At 41.7% G+C, this 24,221-nt stretch overlaps 1 protein-coding gene across 2 annotated transcripts in view; it reads right to left on the bottom strand.

Moving 5' to 3' along the window:
• MAML3 (mastermind like transcriptional coactivator 3) overlaps positions 1-24,221 on the bottom strand; it is a 415,666-nt gene that overhangs the window by 199,484 nt on the left and 191,961 nt on the right. The window lies entirely within an intron of this gene.

Genomic DNA, 24,221 nt, shown 5'->3' with positions numbered 1-24,221 from the left:
GAGCTGTTTGCATTGCTGCGGCTCACTGCATGTTAAACACAGTCCTCTGAAACCCTATCCCAATCCAATAAAGGTATCAGCAGTTCAGTGTGGGGAGGCAATTACTATATGGTCCCAAGTGTGCCTTCTAAGCTCTAGGAAGGAAAATTTGATCGAACAACTAAAAGGAAAATCTGATTCGGCTCAGCATCACGTGGAGGACACAAGGCTTAACTGCAGCCAGGTCTGTGGAGGGCAGAGGGAAATCAATGATGAGCTAGGGAGAGCAACCGTACATTGTTAAGAGGGCTTTAAGCCAGCCTGTTAGTAACACCATCTCCTGCCTTTGCGGAGAGACACCTGCCTGTCCCCCCCACTTCGGCTCCCTTTTTCGTTCTTTTTTATTCCAAGGGGTATACTTATTTATTTTTTAATGACAAACTGCCATCCTTCTTAACACCTTCCACCTCTCACTCACCTTTAATTCCTTAAGCACTCATATAAAAAAATGGCTTTTCTTGTGCAAGATCATTACCATATCAAAGGCAATAGAGAGAGAGCAAAAATGATAGAGGGATAATATACTGGCAGAGAGAAGAAGGCGGGCCTGCTTCAGAGAGAACGGTGGGTCCCTAACCTCAGGCTAATGATACCAGTCGATAATGTAATGTGTCGGTTTTCTGCCTTAGCTAAGTCTGAAAAATCAGGGGAATTAGACACAAGATTTGAATTTATTTCTCACCCAAGAAGCAAAAGTTTTAGAAAAGTGAACACTCTCCTGCATTTTTAAGTTCTGGACATGGAGAGATGTGGGGCTTAGGTTTCTTTCACCTTTGCTTGTTCTTCATTTAAAAACCTGTCCTGCAATGGCCCCTCTCTCCAGAGGAAGAGTGAGAAAGCCGCAATGGATGCGTCTGGCAACACTGAGAAATGCCATACACAATGCTCACTGGGGCGCCATCTATTTACCAGGAATCTTGCCAAATCCCTGTCTATTTCCCAAGGCTCCTGGCACAAGGGATACAGCCAAGATGGAGCTGGAGCACTGCTGTCAGCTTTAGGCAGCAGTAGCTCCTGTCTAATGGGCATAAGGATAAAGCTGTCCCTTCGAAAGTGGGGACGGGGACCAGAGGGCTAAGGCGGTCTGCAATCTCATGTGATCCCTCCACCCCAAGGCTGAGAGGCAGAGTGAGCTCTCCCTATGATAGGGTTCCAGAAGGATCGTTAACACACTGAAAAGTATTCAATGTATAGCCATGTTTATGCGGCCTCTAGACCAGCACACACAGAGCCCCTGGCCTGGCCTTGTATTCTAGACTTGCCTTATTTTAGTTTAGTTTAGGTTTTTTAATTTATTTTTTGAGAGAGAGAGAGAGAGGGAGAGCGAGAGCGAGCAGGAGGGGCAGGGAGAGAGGGAGAGAGACATAATTCCAACCAGGCTTCGTGCTGTCAGTGCAGAGCCTGATGCAGGGCTCGAGCTCATGAACTGGGAGATCATGACCTGAGCTGAAATCAAGAGTCAGATGCTTAACCGACTGAGCCCCCCAGAAGCCCCTAGACTTGCCTTTCTGTCACTCGCTATGCCCATCTTGGGAAAAGTCTGGCTTTTACACCCCAGGCTCCAGGTGCTGGGACAACTGGACAATGAAGCTCCACCAGGCAAGTAGCACAGCTGAATGATCGTGCCCCGCAGGGAGGCATGGACGCCTCTACCTCCTTCCATCATCAGCTGGGAACAGTCATGGCAACTTGTGGAGAGTAGGAACCTTTGATGCCCATGACTGTTGATGTCAGGTAAAGTATCACTGAATTTACATAAGTCTTGAATGGTATACTTGGTTCTTGTGTTCTCCTTGGTTTCCTGACTTAACATTCATAGAGTAGCCTTATTGTCTCCGACCTGGGAAACATGGACAAGTGAAGAACAGTAAATGCCTTCTGGAAATTATACTAAATGCCTTGCTTGTCCTGAGCACTGGGGAATGAAGTGTTCCACTTAAGATATACATGTATGAAAAAGCTTTCTGATAATATTTGGGTGCTCTCCTAGTTTATTAAAAGGTAGATATTTTTTTGACAACCCATAGGGTCACAAAGTACCGACCCTGTTATTGGCCATAGGTCTGTTGTTTAGTTTCCTCCGCTAGGAAAAACAAAAGGCTAGTTATTTGATTATTATCTGCCTTTATTAGGAAAGAAGAGAACTCTGCGAAAGATGATAGACCAATACCTTTATGTGACTAATTTATGGCCCTGTTTTGAGATATCACCTTGCTATAGGTGCAGAGTCTGATGTCTGTAAGAATACTCACTCTGCTTCTCAACAAAGCACGAACTCTCTCCCGTCTCCACTCAGCAGAAACAGCACATTAAAATTTTTTTTCCCTCTTACTGTTTGAAATATCACCATGGAATAAAAAAAGGTGATACTGACCCCACACTTCTTCAGCCTACTATCTTTTTCTCTCCCCAGACACGGAAACTCACAAAATCCTTGTGCTCCTATAGTGTCGTTCTAATCTAGAGATGGCAGCTGAATTGGAATAAAATCACAGAAAGGAATTCCACCACCAAAATGGAGACGTGGGGTAAAAGAGAATATTTTGTCAATGGCGCTTCTGAGATGACGGAAGTAGAGGCAATCACAGGTGGACATACGGGTATCCCTCTTCTTTTGACTGCTTCTTTGTGTGTACGTTAATGTAACGTATAAAGAACCATCTCTGAAACCTTCATCCTTCAGTATTATTTACAAAAACCACTGGCGCTCTTTTCTCTAATTTGTAACACGTAAAAATTCTCTCCACGTAAACACCTCGAATTCTGTTAGCCTGAACCAAAAAAAACTGGCATTCCATCTCAACACCATGAAATAAAAATCATATCCCGTTGCAATATTGCTAGAGGACTCCTGAAGTCAGGTACCTTAGTACTTTCATCAGGGGGCAAGCTTCACTCCCTACCTACTACTTCTCTCAAAGAGGTGTGGCTTCACGCTTTGATACCCCACTTGGAGGCAGATGTGAACATCTTTCTTCCCCTCAGGAAATGAGTATCGTATTCAGCTCGTTCAGCTCATTTCAGTATCCATTGAGCTCTTCACTTTCTGACGACAAAAACTGCTGGAATGCTTTGTTAGGAATAAAACCTGAGATTCCTAAACCTGAGTTACTGATGATGGAAAAACCCAGAGGAACAACTGGAAGAACCCTTTCTCATCCCCTTTCTCCCCTCACTGTTTAGTAACACAGAGGGCCTAATCAGTACAACGTGATTTCAGCTTCGGTTAGAAGAACTATGATTTTGAGACCAGCATCAAGTCAATTTGGGCCCCTAAGGGAAACGTTTAAAGGGGTCCTTCTTTCATCAGCCACCCCAGAGGTGACCTCAATCTGCACTGTGCGAAGGGGTCGGAGAGGGGGTCTTCAGTGAGTCCCTACGCTGGAGTGGTTACTCCTACTGTTGATAAGATAAAGTGGCCAAGAAATAAGATACTGTCCTAAAAACAAGAGTATGAAGATAAACACGAAAGAAGTAGAGGAACTGGGGCCAGTGCTGTCACCTGCATCCTCACCATGCAGAACAGGGACCACTGGTGACTCTTGGAAAGGGTATCTGTCTGTTTAAGAACAAGCTGGCAAAGGCTTTATTATATTCTCTCTATTTTCCTGCATGTTTGAATCTTTCCAAAATTAAAAAGATACATATCTTAAATATGTCGACTGAGTATGTTGACTGGTTCCCTGGGAAAGGAGAATACATGGAGGGAAAAGGAAGTGAGTATCCTAACAGTCCGGTCATCTTAGGTCTGGAAATCCCGAGCGTTATGCCAAGTCACGATGCAAGAAGAAATAGGAGGGAGGGAGCACATGCCAGGAGGGCTGCCTCTGGTCCTGCACAGGGACCTTCCTGGGGTGATCCAGATGATCCAGGACCTTCCCAGGAAGGTCCAGGAAAAGAAGGAAATGCTTCTGCTTGCATCATGTTCTCAGAAGAGATTCCAGACAGAGCCCTGGTCAGCTCAAAAAAAAAAAAAAAAACCAAACATCCACACACAGAGAAGGCACGTGTTCTGTAATTCTGACCCGAAGGAGAGTGCTTTTGCACAGGTGGTTTGACCCATGTATCTAGAAACACGTGGAAACAAGAGAGGGAAGCCATGGAAAGAAATGCTGTGTAGAAAGAATACAAAGGGTATTTGATGCTTGACTTTCTTTAAAGGTATTTTTGATCCTCCTTGGCTAGAGAAACGTTCATAGTATTAATTACTAATAGCCTCTCCTAATTTTCTTTTTAAATTATGAACTATTTTTTTACCTACAGAAAAGGTGCAAAAATAGCACAAAGCCCTTCTTACCCTTTATGCTGCTTGCCTTAATGGTAATGTCTTACATAACCATAACATACTTATCAAGAACAGGAAATTAACATCCATACAGTATTATTAATTAAACTACAGACCTGATTAGAATTTCACCACTTTTTCCACTAATGTCCTTCTTGTTTCAGAATCCTATCCAAGATGATCCCCTTTCACATCTAGTTGCTATTTCTTCTTAGTCTTTTCCAGTTTGCAACAGTTCCTCAGCCTTTCTTTGCCTTTCTTTGCCTTGACACTTTTGAAGAGGACTGAACCGTTGTTTTGTCGAATGTTGCTCGGTTTGGGTTTGTCTAACGTTTCTTCATGGCTGGAAAGAAGTTATGCATTTTTAGCAAGAACACTACAAAAATGATGTTGTGTCCTTCTCAGTGCATCACATCAAGGGCTGTGATGTCAATATGTCTTTTTGCTGCTTATGTTTCCCTTGATCACTCGGTTAAGTTGGTGTCTGTTGGTTTCTCCACAGAAAATTACCATCTTTCCCTCTGTAGTAAATAAGTATCTTAGGGGAAATATGCTGAGACTATGCAAATCCTGTTTCTCCTCAGACGTTGCTCACTAATTTTAGCATCCATCTGTGGGTCTTGTCTGAAACAATTATTACTGTGGTGTTTGCCTAATGGTGATTCTATTTCCCGCTTTCCTTCTACATTTATTTTCTGGAATTCTACTTAAGGAAGAGCTGCCCCTTCTCCCCTTATTTGTTTGCTTTTTTAATCAGTTTAACCGCTGGATATTAATTTCACCTATGGGTTAAAATTCAGTCCTATCATTCTTTATTGTGCTGCCCAAATTGTTCCAGCTTTGGTCACTGGGAACACATTTACACTGACTTCAGTGTTCTCTTGAAAAGACTTTCTCTTTTTTCTGGTTTTTGAGTATTTGCTTATGTATTGGCACGATAAGATAGAACATAAGATAGACTCATTTTGTGTTTTCCCTGCCTGAACCCTGGAATCAACTACTTCTCCAAGGAGGGTTGGTTCTTTTTACCGGGGAATGTATTTAGAAGCAAGATATGGGTGCTGAGGTTGGCTATGCATCTCAGCAGACAGAACTAGGAACTACATGTATGTGTACTAACCCATTTACATATGTACATATATACCTATCTATTAAAATTTATAGACAGTAGTAGTTTATCCCGCTTCTAATCCAACACCACAGGGCTCGTTTTACCTTTCCTCTTTCCTTACTGATAACTTTTTTTCTCCATCAGAGCAATGCCCTTAATAGCCTCAACTTAAAAGACAGTTATGCCTAATAATCAGCTCCAAAGCCATTCATTGATTACATCAGGAATGGGTTTATTAATTTTGTGAATATTCATAGGCATGTTCTGTGCTTAAGGCCCTCTATCAGTGGAACAAGGATGACTCTAAGGCCCTCCCTTCAGGTAGTTTATGGGCCACCAGGAAGTGTTAGGAGAAACAAATAAATTGCCACAGGCACGTAGAGGGAGGACAAATACACTCCTAGTGAAGGAATATGGGAAGGCTTTCTGAAGAAGCTGTGGATCTTTAAGCATGGGTAGGATGAGATCTGCAAGGAGTAGGAGACAGCAGTCCAGAAAAGGGAGCAGTTTGAACAAAAGCACAAAGTGGAGGCCACGCATAGCGAAGCACAGAAAGGTGACAGCCGTATCTGGGTGGAGAAGAGGGACTAGGAGGAAGCATAGTGGCTGGAGCTGGATAGAACTGGGCTCTGTCCCAAGGGCCCTGGACAGCTCCTGAGAGCATGTGAGCAACAAGAGACCTGACAGCAGTGACATAGTGGGACTCAGAACGGGGGAGTTGGGAGTTGAGGGACCAGAATGGTCTTTGGAGGAGAGAAATCAGTTTGGAAAGCTACTGATCTAGGTCAGGGGATCCGAGAGTGACTGAATGGGGGCAAGGACAACAGGTATGGAGAGGAGGGGGTATACATGAGGAGCTATCATGAGCACAGTTGGCCACACTTGACAAAAGGTTAGATGAGATGGGCAAGAAGTCAAAGGTAACTTCAGGATTATAAGGAAGTATATTAAATACTATCACAGTTAGAAACTAAGAAATAAGCAAGATGGTGGGAAAGCGTCCAACAGCCCCCACAACACAGAGTTAAGATAAATCACTTCCCTTGTGACCAAGGTCAGAAGGTGCTTTGGTGCTTTTTTAGAGTAGACAGAAAAGGAGAGACAAATCAAACTTTTTCTTTTCAAGAATTTTTCAATTTTTTTTAATGTTTATTTATTTTTGAGACAGAGAGATAGAGCATGAACGGGGGAGGGTCAGAGAGAGAGGGAGACATAGAATCCAAAGCAGGCTCCAGGCTCTGTGCTGTCAGCACACAGCCTGATGCGGGGCTTGAACTCACGGACCATGAGATCATGACCCGAGCCAAAGTCGGACAATTAACCAATCGAGCCACCCAGGCGCCCCGAGACAAATCAAACTTTTAATCAAACAATGCCATTACTTTTTAGCAGCAATGCTAACTCTCTAATAGAGTAGAAAACTGTATTAAAAATCAAAGTGAAATTTCCAGATGATAATGACATTTAATTAACCCATGGTGCTGGTTAGCCATTGGCATTGATAATCACCACAAAGCAGTATTTTCTTTGAAGTTAGATAGTTAGTACTCTCTAAACTAGAAACTGCCCACATTTTATCCATTATGACTTGAAGGCTATTAAAAGAGAGCCATATAACTTCAGTCACCAGGGAATTTTAGAACACTGAAGTCAGAATGAAACCATCACAGCTACTCTATTAATGTTGTATCACTATTCAGATGTGATAGTTTATCTCAGGGAACAGCTTAAACTCAAATATAGTAGCATCTATACAAACACGACAGCACTTATTAGTGAGCACATAATGTACAGGCATAGGCTGTGCTTGCTGGAGAGTATTTGGCTCTCAGGCTCCAGAATCTACTACGAATCAACTGCTGTTATGCCAGTCCCTGTTAATTACATTCTTTTTAAGGCAGAAAGGAGAGAGCTAAATTGGTTCCTTTGTGTTGCAAGATGCTCGACTGCTCTACCATGCCATAGGGCAACAGGAAGGACAGAAGTGGACGAAAAGAAAGCAAATAATTTTCCTTCTATTGGATTGTGCAGAAGTCTGGAACTGTAGGCCCACTGGCTATAAGGAAGTCTGGCAAGGAGGCCCTGCCTTACCCCAGCCAGGTGACCTTGTGGGGGGATGGCTCAGCAACCACTACTGTCTCCTCCTCCTTCCCCCTGGTTGTGGAGATGAAGGGACTGCACGTTTCATCTTAGACAAGGTGTCCTCTTACCCTAAAGGCTCTCGTGGAATGAAGCTGCTCAAATTCTTCCTACAGAGATGCAGATCATCTTAATTGGTGGCCAACTATTTTTCTTCTTTAGTGGAGTCAAAAGAGCCACATTGAAGGAGAGGTCCACATTTTCTACCAGGAAAAGCTCTGTGACCATAAGAGTTGTCCACCACCAGAACGTATTTCCAGGTAGAACTTGTGGACCTGGATTCCTACACAGAATTCACAAAGGTGTGGAGGAAGGCTATGCACTGGACTCCACTAGCTCAAAGAAGGGCCAAGGGTACAAGATGAAGAGGACATCCCTATGATTCAAGAGCTCAGCAGCTCTGAAGATATAAAGTCATTCCTGCAGGAGTTAAGCTCTCTCATTACAAAATTGCTGTATTAAAAAAAACATCTTTATCAATTAAGGCAAGCAGCGTTGTCAGGACTGAAGGGTCAATTACAAGCACTCAAAAGACAGTAGCAAGGAAGAGTTAAAGGCAAATTTAGGAAGCGGTAAAGACACACATCATCATGTGCTGTCACTGTCTCTATCTCACGATACTCTCCTCCCCTATGGCCACTTTCCCTCTTTTTGGTCCTTTCAGGCACCCTTTCTAAGTCTCTTTTTCCATGTTTAAGTGGGAAGTAGACCTTTCTACTATTTAATTGATTGACCACACCACACTCTAATATGTTGGTTACTTAGGTTATCATGGTAACGACGATTTTATGATTGTTTTCTTTCTTTTTTTTTTTTTTGCTTGTTTCTTTCTAATTATGAAATTGGCTTTGTCACTACTATAGAGACTTCGAGCCTTGGTCGGTTATGGGCTGTGTGAATTGAGTGGTGAGAAGGGCAGTTACCGTCACAGTTTTAGTGCTCTAAGAAAGATTTGGGGTAGAGGGGCGCCTGGGAGGCTCAGTCGGTTGTGTCCAACTCTTGATTTCAGCTCAGGTTTAATCTCACAGTTCGTGGGTTTGAGCCCCATGTCAGTCTCTGCACTGACAGCATGGACCCTGCTTGGGATTCTGTCTCCTTCTCTCTCTGTCCCTCTCCTGCTTGCTCTCTGTATCTTTCTCAAAATAAATGAACTTAAAAAAAAAATCTGGGGTAAAAGAGTTGGAAGGAAGGTGGAGTCTGTGTTTCCTTTCTCCTGGAATGACTTCCATTACAGTTCTTGTGTTCTGAGATGCTGTGAAGGAACCTCCACCTCCAGCAGGCCTGACTATACAATTTGTAGGGCCCAAGAGAAATGAAAATGCATTTTTTACAATAATTACAAATTATTGTAGGGCCCTGCATTTGGATCAAAATTATTAAGAATCTCAAGCCTGTAACAGGAAAGCATTAAACCAACCCCCGAGCTGAGTTCCAGGAGCCACAAAGCCCAGCTGTCCTGTGTTCAGGTTCGTCTTCCCTGTCTACCTCATTTATCCTTCCACTGACCTTCACCAGATGGGAGGCGTGGTAGCTTGAGCAAGCCTATCATTCTTGCAGCTGAAATTCACAAGCACACTACAACATGATTCGAACATGACAGGGTTTCCTTGATAGTTCTTCTTCTTACCTTGTACTGCCTAGAACTGCAGAGACATATTAAAATGTTTTCCACGTTGTGTTTTGTTACTTTAGATGATATTTAATTATGGTTTTATGTTATACGAGGCCTGACGTTCTGGAACGTGCCCCCACGGTTCCTCTAATCTTTTTCTACTATGCTGAAGTTCCTGACTTTTGCGGAGGTCCAAGGAATGCATTCTCTTCATAGGGGCAGGCAACTTGATCTCCCTTCATCAGATATGGCACCTTTATCTCCCACCAGCCCAAACCTCTTCCCAGTGTCAACAATACTCCCTTGTAGCCTCAGTAATCCCTTTTTCTGGAACCGCTTTTGGAGAGTGAAAAGAACTTCTAAGAAGTACTTTAGAAATAATTTCCTGATTTGCATAATACTCTGATGCTGTTTTTGACTGCCTTTCTTCAAACAAATTTATGTAAGAAAAATATTATGTAAATAAAAGGTATTCAGATTTTATTTCTTTTTTTAAAGTTTATTTAATTATTTTGAGAGAGAGAGAGAGAGAGAGAGAGAGAGAGAGAGAGAGAAGGGGCAGAGAGAGACAGACAGGGAGAGAGACAATCCCAAACAGACTCCACGCTGTTAGCCCGGAGCCTGACTCCAGGCTCAATCCCATGAACCATGAGATCATGACCTGAGCTGAAATCAAGAGTCAGATGCTTAACCAACTGAGCCACCCAGGCATCCCCAGTTCTCATATCTTACATCACAATACTGACTTTGTCCTATGATCAGATTTTTTTTTCTTTAATTGTTAAAACCTTTTTTTTTTTTTTTTTTTTTTTTTAGAGTAGTTTAAGATTCACAGCAAAATTGACGGGGAAGGTACAGAGATTTCTCATATACCACCTGTCCCTACGCTCAGACTTTCATTGCTGAAGTTACACATTAGCTCTTTATTGGTTTAGATGTTTTTGTTATCTTGGTATTTTTTGATATCTTGGAATATTTCGATATTTCCCTCTAATTCTGACTGACTGGAAATGGAGAAGTGTCATCATGTGGGAAGAATAAAACTTGAAAAGTTTCATGGATCTGAAGGTTATGCAATACCTCAAACTAGGGTTAACAAAGTGTTGCTTAGTTAAGGACTTGGATTCAGTTAAGTGCTTTCATAAATAGTTAAGGCTTATTTGTAATTAGCATGTTGATTGTTTACATATAAATGAGCGCTTCTAAAGTGCTTGAGGGGAGTTGAAAAATGGCCTATGAAGAGTTTTAAATAGCCCCCATTGCAAATCATTTATTTCAATATTAATAGACACTATTTTTGAACCAAATGTCTGTGAGGCCAAGGAAATAACTAAAATGCTTAAGTCACCACAAATTCAAAATACGTATAGTCAATTAAATCTTTCTTTCTAGAAAAATGTTACCAAAAGTCCCTTTAAAGGTGGATTTGCATGACTAACAAACAATTGGAAAAGGTAATATGACACTAATGTAGTTTCAAACTCTTGTCACCAGCACTGCTGATCTTCCACATCTCCATTTTATTTTTTTTTTATTTTTTTTTTTAACGTTTATTTATTTTTGAGACAGAGAGAGACAGAGCATGAACAGGGGAGGGTCAGAGAGAAGGAGACACAGAATCTGAAACAGGCTCCAGGCTCTGAGCTGTCAGCACAGAGCCCGACGCGGGGCTCGAACTCACGGACCGCGAGATCATGACCTGAGCCCAAGTCGGCCGCTTAACCGACTGAGCCACCCAGGCGCCCCCCCCCTTTTTTTTTATTTTTTTATTTTTTAGCCACATCTCCATTTTAAAGGAAATGACCACACTACACAAGTTTTGTGCAGGAGGCCATATCCTTTTGACCATAGCTGGCTGAACCAGGAATGAACACCTGATCCAAGGAAAGCCTGTGGTCTCTGTAAGACACAGCTTGCTCTGACTCTGGGAAATGTAGTGGGAACAGAGGAACACACACACTTAGCAGTGGTAGCAGAGCCTAAAAGATAATGAGTGACACAAAAGAAAAGGCAAGAGGGTGGGATGAGCCATGAGGGAAAGGGGAGTTACAAAGAAATTACTATGAGGAGACAGCGATGCTGACAGAAGAAAGAAGAAAGGAAAGAAGGAAGGAAGGCAGGAGGGAAGGAAGGAAGGCAGGCAGGCAAGGAGGAAAAAGAGAAAGAGATAGAGACAGACACACGGACAAGAGAGATGACAGATGACCCTGTGACCACTGAGAGGGCATGGTTTGCCCTCAGAGATTCCCTTTTTGGCTTTTTCCTCACTTAGGCCTGCCCCACAAGCACCCTTAGAGTAAACCTCTTTGTGCTGGAGGTAAATTGAATGTGTCCCTGTTCCTTATTCTGTAGCTGGCTGCCCAGGACTCACCAAAGCACCCGAACACATCCTCCCAACAGGAGCAAAGGAAAGGGGCTTCGGGGGGTGTGTTTGTGGCCACAGGGCAGGACGGGAGACATCCAACACCTAATACATTTACACTAAAAGCCTTCCTTCTTACACATGAGAATTTGCTTAAGTCTGTCTGCACTCTCACCCCATCCGAACCACAGAAAGGCTCTTTTTCTGGGATTGTAAAGGCCTGGGACCTGAGAGCTAACGCCGTGGTGGCGGCTGCCCCATTTGTCGGGCCTGCTGCCAGCAGCCGGTGGTGGAGTCTGTCATACCCCTTTGATGTTCACAGCCAGGGCAGCTTCTGCCTGCTAAATATTTATTTAATCCAATTTGGCCAATCAAACTTCAGGTCTAATAAATGATTACTGTAACAGGCAGCTCTTAACCCAGGGTACCCTTCTACTTCCTGAGGTCAGCCTGGGGCTTTGTTTGAAAACAAGGAGCCAGCACCGCAGGGAGGAGGAGCCCTGGGAGAGAAAGTGTGGGAGAGGGTATGTGGGTGAACACGTCGACTGTGAGTGTGTGTGTGCGTGAGTGTGTGCTGGGGTGGAGGGAGAAGGAGGGGAGGAAGCAGAGAAAAATAAAACGGAAATGAGAGGCTGTCTGAAAACGTGTGTGGAAATTCTCTCCTCTCATCTGAAAATCCAGATTAACATGTAAAAAAGCAACCGTGAACTGAGTTTCCAGCTTTCCATGCAGCAGTGATGTCATCCTCCATCAATCAGAAAAGCAGGTGCTTCTCTCCTTCGTTCCCCCATCACCCTCACAGAAAGAGGGTGAGGGAGCCGACAGGGGAGCTTCAGCCCCCGTTCCCACTTCCATCACGAGAAATATGAACCACGTGCCTCTCTCCACCCCTGGCTTAAAAGCATGTGAAGCTAAGAGACCTCCGCTTCCGAGGGGTAATTCCTCAAGGGGGTAGGAAAAACCAAACTCAACTCAACCGCATTCTTCCCCTAAATGTCAAGGAAACCTGGTGGGCTTGCTGCTGTTGCGTTTCTGAGCCTCTTTGTCCCGGAGACACTTTGTAACATACATGGAGTGCAAGATTCTTTATCTGCGGGGAGAAAATAAGCCCTAAGGCAGATAGCAATTTTCTGCTTGTTGAATCTTGTGCCTGGTTTCTTTCAACAAAGCCAGGTTTCCTTAGCATCACCTGGCCCAATCTATAGAACTGGCGCTTTCATGAGAGTGTAACCATGTTTAGCAAAAGATCTCTGCTTTGCCAGCCACTTAATGTCCTGGGCAATGTACTGCTGCCAATATCCACTCAATTAGAAGGTATTAATCATCCATTTTACTGTTCTCCCCTAATGCCTATCACCCCCCTTCCTCAGCAAGACACAGAGCACAGCAGTCCCTTCATGTAATCCAGCCTTCCCGGCAGATGCAGTTACATGGCAACCATAAAGATACTTCTTTTTTTTTTTTTCTTCCCCAGACCAATATTCTATTAATCCTTACAAGTTTATTAGTTCTGACTCATAACAATCCATCAGCCATAAATGCAATAAATGATGCTTGGAAATTAATACCCACATTTCAGCAGAGGAGATTTTTACATGTTACATTATCTTTAAAGTTATAAATAAATAACATACGTGAAGTAGATTTAAGCAATAAACATATATTCAACAAACAATACTCAGGGAGCTTCCAATTCAGCAAGAAAAAGTGATTTTGGCGATATCTTGTTAATAGGCCCTCCACTCCCTGCCTTCCTTCTCTTCCCTGGTAAAATCATAAATCCATCACATCCAATATTGAGCTCATTTCTTTGCTAGGAAAAATGGTGCTTCCTTTATCTAAAGCTCATTCTCAAATGCTTCAGCTTTCTTCGGTTGCTGTTTTATTTGTATTTGTTTCTTTGGCTTATTGTTTTAAAAGACTAATTTAGAAAATTTCCAAGATACTGTCTGCTTGCAGCTCCTCCTGTCTATATGTACCCCTTCGCTACCACAATGCCTCTTGAATAGCTTTTAAAAAGTGACCCTCTGAAAGAAGTCCTGTTGAGACAAGAATATTAGAAACTCTTCTTGCTCATGGGAGCCAAGAGGCTGAACTCAGGAGCCAGGAGTCTATTCTGTTATTTTATGAGAGCAAAGGAGGGCCAAGTGCCTACCAGGTTCAGAAAACATTGTTGTTGTTTTTTTTAATTTTTTTTAATGTTTATTTTTGAGAGAGAGAGAGAGACAGAGACAGAGACAGAGAGACAGAGTGTGAGTGGGGGAGGGGCAAAGAGAGAGGGAGACACAGAATCAGAAGCAGTCTCCAGGCTCTGAACTGTCAGCACAGAGCCCAAAGCGGGGCTTGAACTCCCAAACTGCGAGATCATGACCTGAGCTGAAGTCTGACACTTAACTGGCTAAGCCACCCAGGCGCCCCAGTTTATTTTTTATTTTTAAACATGGAGAAAAAGAAAGAAAGAGAGAAAGAGGCTGCGGTGCTACATGCCCACTTGTATTTCTTACTGCCTAAATTTTCTAAAAGATACACTCAAAAAGTTTTATAGAGATACTTTTCTTTCAGTACTAAATTAAATCTGCATAATTTCATCAAATTGTGTCTCTTGTGGAATGTCATTATTGCGCTCTTGTTTCCTAGAACTAAGTATTTTATTCTTTTTTGTTTTTAATGTTTATTTATTTATTTTCAGAGAAGGGAGGGAGGGGTGTGGGCTGAGAGACAGGGAGACAGAGACTCCCAAGCAGGCTCCACACCCAATGTGGAGCCCATCACAGGGCTCAGTCTTACAACTGTGAGATCACCACCTGAGCTGAAATCAAGAGTCGGACACTTAACCAGCTGAGCCACCCAGGCACCCAAGAACTGAGTTATTTTATTCTTGACCTCATTCACAGGTTTAACCCACAACAACAAAACACTACAGGATTCATGTTAGTGACAATTTAAAGCGAATTAAGGGTTAATGACAAAAGCCTGGTCTAGACAATGCTATATCAAGGGACATTTTTATCACTTAAACTCAAAGGCAACAACGGGAGAACTCAGCTTTGTCTTAGCCACTCCTCTAGCTTCTTTGGCTCCTTTCTTACGTGTCTCTTTTTTCCTTTGCTTCTCTGCACACAGACATGCTTTCTGCTTCTGAGTTTAGGAGAACTGCCTCCATAAATTATACCACACCTTTCCGGCCTTCATGCAATTTCCCCAGACTTCAAAATTTCCCAAACCAGACAGATCAAGATGCACTGACTTCAACTCGATGTTCCTGCTGGATTCTGAGGCTAGAGAGACAAACGCTGATTTAGGGGTTGTCTGCTAGGTAAAACAGCGCTTCTTTGATACCACACACACTGCTCCCTGTCCTTCTCTGTCGCTTGTGCCAATGTCCACACACTTACAACCCCACAGAGTCTGGTCACCAAGGGCTATGTGTGGTTGCCAAGGCCAAAAGATTTAAAAATATAGACAATGACGTATTCCGAAACTATAATCACGAACATTTTGTGTTGCCCGTAGACTGGGACAGATGGAGCAGGAATGCTAAGTCCTGGGCGTCAAGAGCTCAGGATATCTTACTAGTATGGGAGACCAGTGACTAGTGACCACTAGTCCAGCTCCATCTGAAAAGGAAAGGAAGAAAGGAAAGAAAAGGAAGCTAAGATCCAGAGTCCTGAGGTGATTTGCTCAAGGTCACAAAGCCAGTTTGAGGCAAGCTAAAGTCAGAACCTGGGTCTACTATCAGTCAGTCAGTAAGACTTCTTACACTTACTCAAGCCAGCTCCAGACCAGATAACCAGAAAATACAATGAGGTTCTAACGCACACACCCGTATTACGTTAGCACATTACATATTGTAATAGTGCCTGGGTGACAAGATACGATATGATTGTGGGAACGGAGTGGTGGTGGCAGTTAGGAGAGGGGATGAGCTACTTTAATAGCCTGACACATTCTGGAATACTGGCACAGTTTCATTTTGCCTCGAGGGTTACACAGGGGATCAAGATAAAGCTCTAAATTTAAAAAAATGGGTAATTCAAATCAACGGAGGCCATCTTTTCTTTGATAAAGGTGTTTTAAAGATACTTATAAGATATATTTTATATAAACTTATACATTTAGTTTAAAGATATGTAGGGGTGCCTGGATGGCTCAGTTGGTTAAACCTCCGACTTTGGCTCAAGTCATGGTCTCACGGTTTGCGAGTTCGAGCCCCGCGTCGGGCTCTGTGCTGACAGCTCAGAGCCTGGAGCCTGCTTCAGATTCTTTGTGTGTGTGTCTCTCTCTGCCCCTCCCATGCTCATACTCGGTCTCTCTCCCTCTCCCTCTCTGTCTCAAAAAAATAAACATTAAAAAATTAAAGATATGTATAACATGCATTATGATTAAAATAACAAGATTAATTTTAATGTATGGCCAATTGTATCATGTCTGCCCAGTGCACAAACACCTTTGGACAGACACATACCCAATTAATACGATGTATGCTACATCTCTTGTCTGTGCCAGACGTAATTCCACTAGTAATCTTTCATAACCTTGATGTATATGTGACTAAAGAAAGTTCCGTCTCCAATACTGTTTCCCCACTCTGCATACTGTGAGACCGAGGTCTAATTTAAGTCTGTATTCTACAAACAGCCTTACTTCCTCTCCCTCCTGGAACACATGATACCTTTAGTCAGGAAGACCCATGGCCACATCACTCATTCCTTGCTACTCTTCATTCTCTACATCTTTTCTGATGCTTCTTCCTCTTTTCAAAGATTCTCTTTTGTATATTTTTCTTCCTTTTTCAGTGCCACAGACTTTTGGGGGTTTCTTTATCTCTGACGTAAGCTCTTATTGCAAAAGCCTTATAAGTAGTCTCATTTCTCTTCATTCCTGACACAGGCATCAGAATTATTACCCTACAGCACAACTCCAGACATCATTAAGTTGCTTAGAAATCATGGCTCCCTGTGGCTAACTGAGTAAAGTCCAAACTTCTCGGCATGATGGTCTGGGTTCTCCAAAAGATTGTTTAGTCTGGCTTACTACCTTTGACCCTAATACACTAGGCACCCCTTGGTTCTCCCACCTTTATGCCTACTGACCTCAGTGCCAGAATGCCCTTTCCACACATTCTTATCCTCACCCCAGCCTTCATCGCCACTTGGCCAAAGCTCTATCTATTCTTCACAGCCCAATTCTACAACCCCATGCTCAACAAATCCTTCCCCAAATCTCTCAGCTACAATTCACTCTCTTCTCTCCTGTGCTTCCATAGTACCTTGTTAATATCACTACTGAGAGCTCTTAAAATATTGTTTTATGTCTTTCTTCTCCATTCAATTATAAATTCCTTGAGGGGAGTGATACCTCCTATACATCTGAACAAGGCACCAGTACAGAGCGTTCTACAAAGTAGGATCTCAATAATATTTGTTGAAATGAATTTGAATGCACCCCTACATCTGCCAGTGCTCCACTTTTCCAAACTGCATGGGTCTTTTGCATTGTTTTAAATTGTTCTTTAGGTGTATCCTTACACTTTCCTTTCTTTGTTCCTCCACTGCCACCCCCCACCACCACTAATACTCCTTGTGGTTGCCTCATTTAACTTGCCAGCAACTGCCTTCGCTTGTATTTTGGCAAGCTTATTTTCTCCACATTTATTCTACTCACTCTGTCATATTAGCACAATACCTGGCTTAGTTCATTCGGGCAGCTATAGACTATGTGGCTTATGAACAACAGAAATTGATTTGTCACAGGTCTGGAGGCTGGAAGTCCAACATCAGGTTGCCATCGTGGTGGGTTGAGGGCCCCCTTCCAGGTTGCAGAGTTCTCGTTGTGTCCTTACATGATGGAGGGGCAAGGCAACTTTCTCAGCCATTTTTACAAGGGCATAATTCCATTCATGAGGGCTCTGCCCTCATGAAATAATCCCCTCCCAAAGGCCCTACCTCCTAATACCATCACCTAAGGGGTTAGGTTTCAACATAGGATTTTAAAGGACAAAAACTCTCAGTTTATATAGAAATACCTAAAGATTTACTAGGGGACCTAGAGTAAAGAATAGAATCTGTACTCTCTTAGTTCCTGGCTATGTGACCTTGAACAAGGTACTTAACCACTCTGAGCCTTGGTCTCCTCGAGGGCAGAAAGGGATAATAATCCCTCATTTCTGTGAGACTACCGCGACAATAATATAGGTAAATCAGCTGGCATAGAGAAGGCATTCAATAGGTAGTACATGATATACTTTAGACCAGACCAAAGAAAGTTGGCTGAGAAAGGAAGCAAATTGCTTCCTGAAATCTGTTAGCTGCCTTGAGAACGAGTGCTCATTTATCTTCAAAACCTGACGCCCTCCTTGAAGACCCACCTTGCTTCGCCCCAGCACACTGGACTCTGAATTCCTTCACATGAATGAAGGAAGGTGTACGTCTTCACGTACACCATGATGCCATGCCTGGCACTTATCGCCCTTCACTGTAAGAGCACAGAACAGTTCAGACTCCATTTCTGCCATGTCCCAGCGACATAAGGATATAATGCAGAGAACTGCTATTCACTACGATTTACTTGTGTAACTTAGGAGTTAGCTCAATCCTCAGACTTTGTTATTAATGATATTATCCTATAATCTATGTTAAATATAGATCATGAGTGATGCTGATGAGTGGGTTGGATGTCATATTTGTGTTAGTTCAATTACAATAATAAATTAAGATGCTCTCTACCCTTACTATATAGATTTGGTCTAAGGCTTCATTATGATGACATAATACTCTCTTAGTTTTCATAAAGACATGCTGGCTTTTTTATTTTGTTTTCTATTTCTAGAGTTAGCCGTATGTTATTGGCAACATATGCTGCTCAGGTTCCAGAATTTGGTAATCAATTATATTTATACTATCTTTGAAAATTCTTTTTAGGGTATAAGCTTTTCTAGCCTAAGTTGTTATATGTGTTTAATCTCTGGTTTTCCTACCACATTACACAGATCCTGTAAAATGACCCACAGATTCATGAATGTATTACTGTGAGTAAGTTTCTGAAACAAAGCCATCAATACACAGAGGTAGGTCGATAAATTAGGTAAAAAATTTTCATCAGTACTTGTACTATGCTTGTAAAAAAGTTTTCTCCTCACTCATCATGCTATAGCCTAGCTCTGGTGCACAAAACTAGAAAAATACTAATTTGTTGTTGGAGGTGGTATGGTATTGAAGTCTTTTTTTTTTTTTTTTTTTTTTTATGAGTCAGGGGAGGATTCTGGAGGCAGAAAGAATAATAATAATGACCAGACATTAACTAAGGCATGTGTACTCATATGTGCATAAGTATGTGTCGTGCACATGTGTGTATGTGTAGTTAGTTGATACATGCCAAACTTCACTAGGGGCAGCCCACAGAGTGATGATCAGTCCCTGTGCCCTCTGATCTAGTATGGCCTTATATTTCAGTATGAGTACATACAACTGAACGGATTACACAATCCTCTCCTACCTCGCATTAGAAACCTTTAACACCAACACAAGGGGTATAATATCAGAATACAGCCCAGCGGATTTTCTTACATTCTTTAACAGGCAAGCTAAGAGATTCAGAAGTCCATGTTCATTTACCACGGGCTGATGGACACAGGGTTGGCATCTTGCTATTTCCCATTCACTGCCCTGCTACAAACATGTTGTGGTCTGAACCACTATATGATTACAGACAAAAGTAAGTTCTCTGTGCTTAATCTGGACATGAGGTTAGCCACAAGAGTCAGACCAGGTATCGCACCTGAGAGCCACGACTTTATGACCATGGCACAAGGCCCCTGGGTCCCCTTTGTCTTAGGTTGTATCTTACTGAAATCACTCATCAGAAAGGTTATTTAAGTCAAATTTAAAAAAGATAGAATTTCATTTTTTTTCTTTCTGAGGTATGCCCCTATTGTATGTATCCCTAATATTAATTACAAACAACTCAGGTTTATAGTTTTCCTACATAAGAAAGATAGATATCTGGAGCAGTTACATTAGGAAACTGAATTATGATTTGGCTATTTTGTTCCTCAAAGCTAAATTGAGCAGGTATCTGTGAAGTCACAGAGGGACTAAACATTTCCAGTATGACAGGTTGATTTGGGCATCAGGTTTTGCACTGATGTATTAGAGTAACAACCATCATCACTCAAAACAACCGATATTAAATTTTTCCCAAAGTTAAATGTTGGTATAAATGTATTCATATTTTGATCTTTTTCTTCAACGAAACGCATATACTTGTTAAGCAAAATATACAAAATCAAAATTTATTTTATTTATACATGTGAAATGAGGTACTGCCAAAGAGGAAAAAGGATGTTTCATTCAACTAAAAAGATTCATCCAAAATGAAAAACTTACAATGTGGGGTTGTTTGGAATAGCATCTCGCCCCCTCCAATCCTAGAACATGAAAGAGTAGAAAGCTTCTTCAGTTATGAAAAAAAGAAGTTTATAATCTTTCTAGCATACGGAGGTAAAAGAAGATGTTGGAGGAGTCAGGCATGATTGACAGGAAAAGAAAAGAGGTCTCACAACTGATGGGGCCTGGAGACAGGCTCCCAGAGAGGTCACAGATTGCCAGGGGCTAGAAAAGTAAAATGTCCATGCTTTGAAAGCAGAGAAAAGATGTAGAGAAGGAACAAATGGAGCATTAGTAGGAAGCCAATGTAATCTGATGCCTGGGGTAGGAGGTGGGCTGGGGCGGGAGGATGGGCACACAGGATGGTCTAGGGCTCAAGGGGATAACCCCCCACTGAGCATTCCTGCAATCCTAGGGAATGAAGAGCTCTGGGATCCAAGTGATTATGGAGAGTATCATTCTGGCTGACACCAAATAGAAGGAGCCAGAACCAAGAGTGGATGTGTATCAAGTTGGACGGAATACCTACACTAAATGCATGTAATCTGTTTGTTTAGGATATGTACAACAAAGAGCTTCTTACAAAAGCAGATATTATTATATGCATAAGTAGCTAACTTTCAGTTGGATTCTCCACAATCTTGTTGCTAATCCACTACAAAGAGTCTGGAATACAACGTGGTACTGTAAGGTTAGGTTGAAGGCCCAGAGACAAAGTTTTAAATGTTTATTTGAGAGAGTGAGCGAGTGGGGGAGGGGCAGACAGACAGAGACAGAGGATCTGAAGCAGACTCTGTGCTGAGAGCAAAGAGCCCCACGCAGGGCTCCAACTCTCTAACGGTGAGATCATGACCTGAGCTGACGTCAGATGCTTACGTGACTGAGCCACACAGACGTCCCTCCAAAGACAAATTTTAAAAAGGAGGATCCCTCACCCGAAGCCCTTGGTAATGATAAAGGCAATCATCAGGGAGTTCTGATTTGAGGTCTACTTCCCTGCTTATTAAATTTTAGTTTCTAGATTAAAACAGAATTACTCTGTTTATAGTAAATAACTCTTACTATTCCTGTAGATTATTTGAATTACCACTTTACTTGTTTCTGATGAATTCGGATGTTTAAGTGACTCCCGTAATACACGGATGTGACTTTGTCTGAAATCTTGTTAGGAAACACTTTTTAAAGATTTATCCTTAAGTTCTGAAGTTTCATACTTGGTATTATGGATTGATAGTGGCTGCATGCCAATTCTTCTTTTTTTTTTTTTTTTTTTTTTTTTAATTTTTTTTTCAACGTTTTTATTTTATTTTTGGGACAGAGAGAGACAGAGCATGAGCGGGGGAGGGGCAGAGAGAGAGGGAGACACAGAATCGGAAACAGGCTCCAGGCTCCGAGCCATCAGCCCAGAGCCTGACGCGGGGGTCAAACTCACGGACCGCGAGATCGTGACCTGGCTGAAGTCGGACGCTTAACCGACTGCGCCACCCAGGCGCCCCTCCAATTCTTCTTTTTTAATGGCCAAACATTTATCCTAATACTAAAACCGAAGCACAGACAAGACAGCATATTTCACAACACTATTTCACATATAATTTAAAGTCAAAATTTTAATTGCATGGAGATATTTAAATGTTAACAAATCATCATGTTAACTTTCAACAAGCTTCACAAACTTTGTTTCACTAAGTTTAGACAGCCTGAAACTAGATAGATATTTAATAAATGTTTGTCAGAAGCTTATTTTTTCCCCAAATTAATGAAGCTACATCAAAATTTTATTTAAATTGTTGCTATGTATTAATTCCTCCAGATCACGATTTTACCAACATAGCTTCATCTACCTAGCCATGCACATCATACCAAAGCATTTATTCAGGCAATGCTTTTTAATAAGCCACTGTATGAAACAAACAAAAAAAGTGGAAGGTGTTGCCTGGGAACTAATAGCAGTAATAAGGAGCCAGCGGATTGCTCCTTAATAAGTGTATGCACCGCACATCTCCTCAGTCCTGATTAACTACATTCTATTTTAGCACCAGACATCTTCTAATGAGAAAATGTTAAGTTTCCCCCAATGGTATGATGGTAGACTCAGAATGGAAAATACCAATAAACCTTGTGAACAGTATACCCCCAAAATGTGAGCTTGCAAATGGTTTCATCTTCCTTATTTCCATCTTTATTTCTGTTGACTTAATCATTCAATATACAAAATATTGACTACTTACTATGTGCAAGGTGCAGTAAAATCTTATATTCAGAAGCTAAAGATCATATATACGCATCAGATTCCTTAAAGGTGGTTTTTAAGGGCGAGGTGGAGTTTATTAATTATCTAGACAAACCATCCATGCTGATTCTTTCAGACTCAAGGAATGTGGGTTTGAGCAAATTTTCATGGTTGATATGAAGGGCGTACGGCTAGAATCAAGTACTTTTCAGTCTGTGTAATGAGCCTGACAATGTGAATAATCTGAATGCAATAATTGTTTTGATGCTAAAGACACAGGTATGTGCAAACACACAAAGGTAATCCCTGAATAGTCAAGAAATAACTGTAGCAAATGTGTAACTGCTAATTCTGGGGATAATATGATGAATAACTGCAGAGTTTTTTTTTTTAGTGTAAGTTTCCATGCTGGATTAAAATTTATTTCTAGCATAGTAATCGGTGTATTACTTAAGTAAATATCAAAATGAAAGCCTTCTCAATAGCCCCAGTTGACACCCCTGGTTTTATTCAAGTAAATAAATATTAAGTAGTATGGTAAGAGCTGAAAGAGATAAATAAATACAACATGATTCCTGCCTTCAAGGAGCTTATCAGTTCATTGAGGGTCAAGGGTCTTAACTACCCTGCATCAACTCCTACTGATGCTTCAAAAGGAAAACAAAAATGGCACCTGAGTTTCTCCAGGCAGAGTAAGCTACACACACACACACACACACACACACACACACACACACACACACACCCTTTACAAGAGCAAAGTTTGCAACATGCTATAATTAAGCTCACATCCTGGCAGTAAAGACATGGAGTTTTATTCTAAATATAGAGGAAGGCTCTCCACACTGCAACCTGATTGTTGTTTTTGAACTTTACTTATTGATATGTCAGTGTCACCATTGCAGAAAAGAATCACGTTCTGAAAACACACATACAGTAGACATGAAAACGGTACTCCTTTAATTTTTTGTTCAGAGTGGCAATTTTCTTAATATCCCTGGTAAATGTTATCCCCAACTTGTCCTTCCTATAGCTCTAAACCACTGTTTAATGGCATGTTCCTTCTTGTTCTCAAGATAGTGAGTGAGGTGCTGTTGCCAAATGGACGTGGGGAGCAATCCATAGCCCAAGTCCTTCCTCAGTGTTCTATCTACAAGGGCTGTTCCCAAATCTCTTCCAGATATGAAACTTGGCCATGGCAGGTGGCCATCAAGAACCCAAGGAAAGTCCTGCTCAGTAAAACAGTCACAACACTGGAACGAAAATAACAACTTCTTAACATGTCAGATTGGACTCAGTTTTATTTAATGAAAGAATTACAGACCTGAGAGCAGTTCAACCCACATCTTGCAAGGAACACCTAGCAGAGAGTCGGGCTGATTTTAATTTTTGAGACTTAAAGAACATGAGAAGGTAGTGTGAATGTTTGTTTGGGCTTTTGTACTCCTGTTACCTAGAATCCAGCTACCTGTCATGAATCTGGAGCAAGTTAACCTCTCAGTTTCTCCAAATGGAAAATAGTGACAATAATGATACCCACTTCATGGGAGTACTGTAAAGATTACGTGTGATGTGATACACGACACACGTTCAATATGGTGCTTGGCACACAGAAGGCCTCAATAAAAGATAACCAGTATGATTTTTTAATTCAACTTTTTAGGACAATAAAAGATACTGCTCTACACCCGAAAAGTCAAACATCAAAGCATACAAACACCAAAACTTAAGTAGAACACCCCAACAATTTACAAAGATAAATTAGGTGTAGGGAGAACATTCCTAAATACTTCCTCCACTCCTATACTTCATTTGACTATGAACAATTGACAGGCTTTTAGGGAAAATATTTCGGCTTTGAAATAACTGCTTAGAAAACGAATAAACTATATTTAACTCCCTCTCCGGCAATTAGACTATGGCCATTGCCACATCTGCTATTTGCTCATCAGGAAACTGCTTCCAAGACATTTAACATTCATAGGTGTATTAGCTCGTTATTAATCCTCTGAAAGTTCTCCATGACACTATTAACCACAGCACAGAATCTGATACAAGG

This window comes from Neofelis nebulosa, chromosome 3, assembly GCF_028018385.1.
Source record: "Neofelis nebulosa isolate mNeoNeb1 chromosome 3, mNeoNeb1.pri, whole genome shotgun sequence".
Classification (NCBI taxonomy): domain Eukaryota; kingdom Metazoa; phylum Chordata; class Mammalia; order Carnivora; family Felidae; genus Neofelis; species Neofelis nebulosa.
This window is presented reverse-complemented; position numbering and strand designations above follow the sequence as displayed.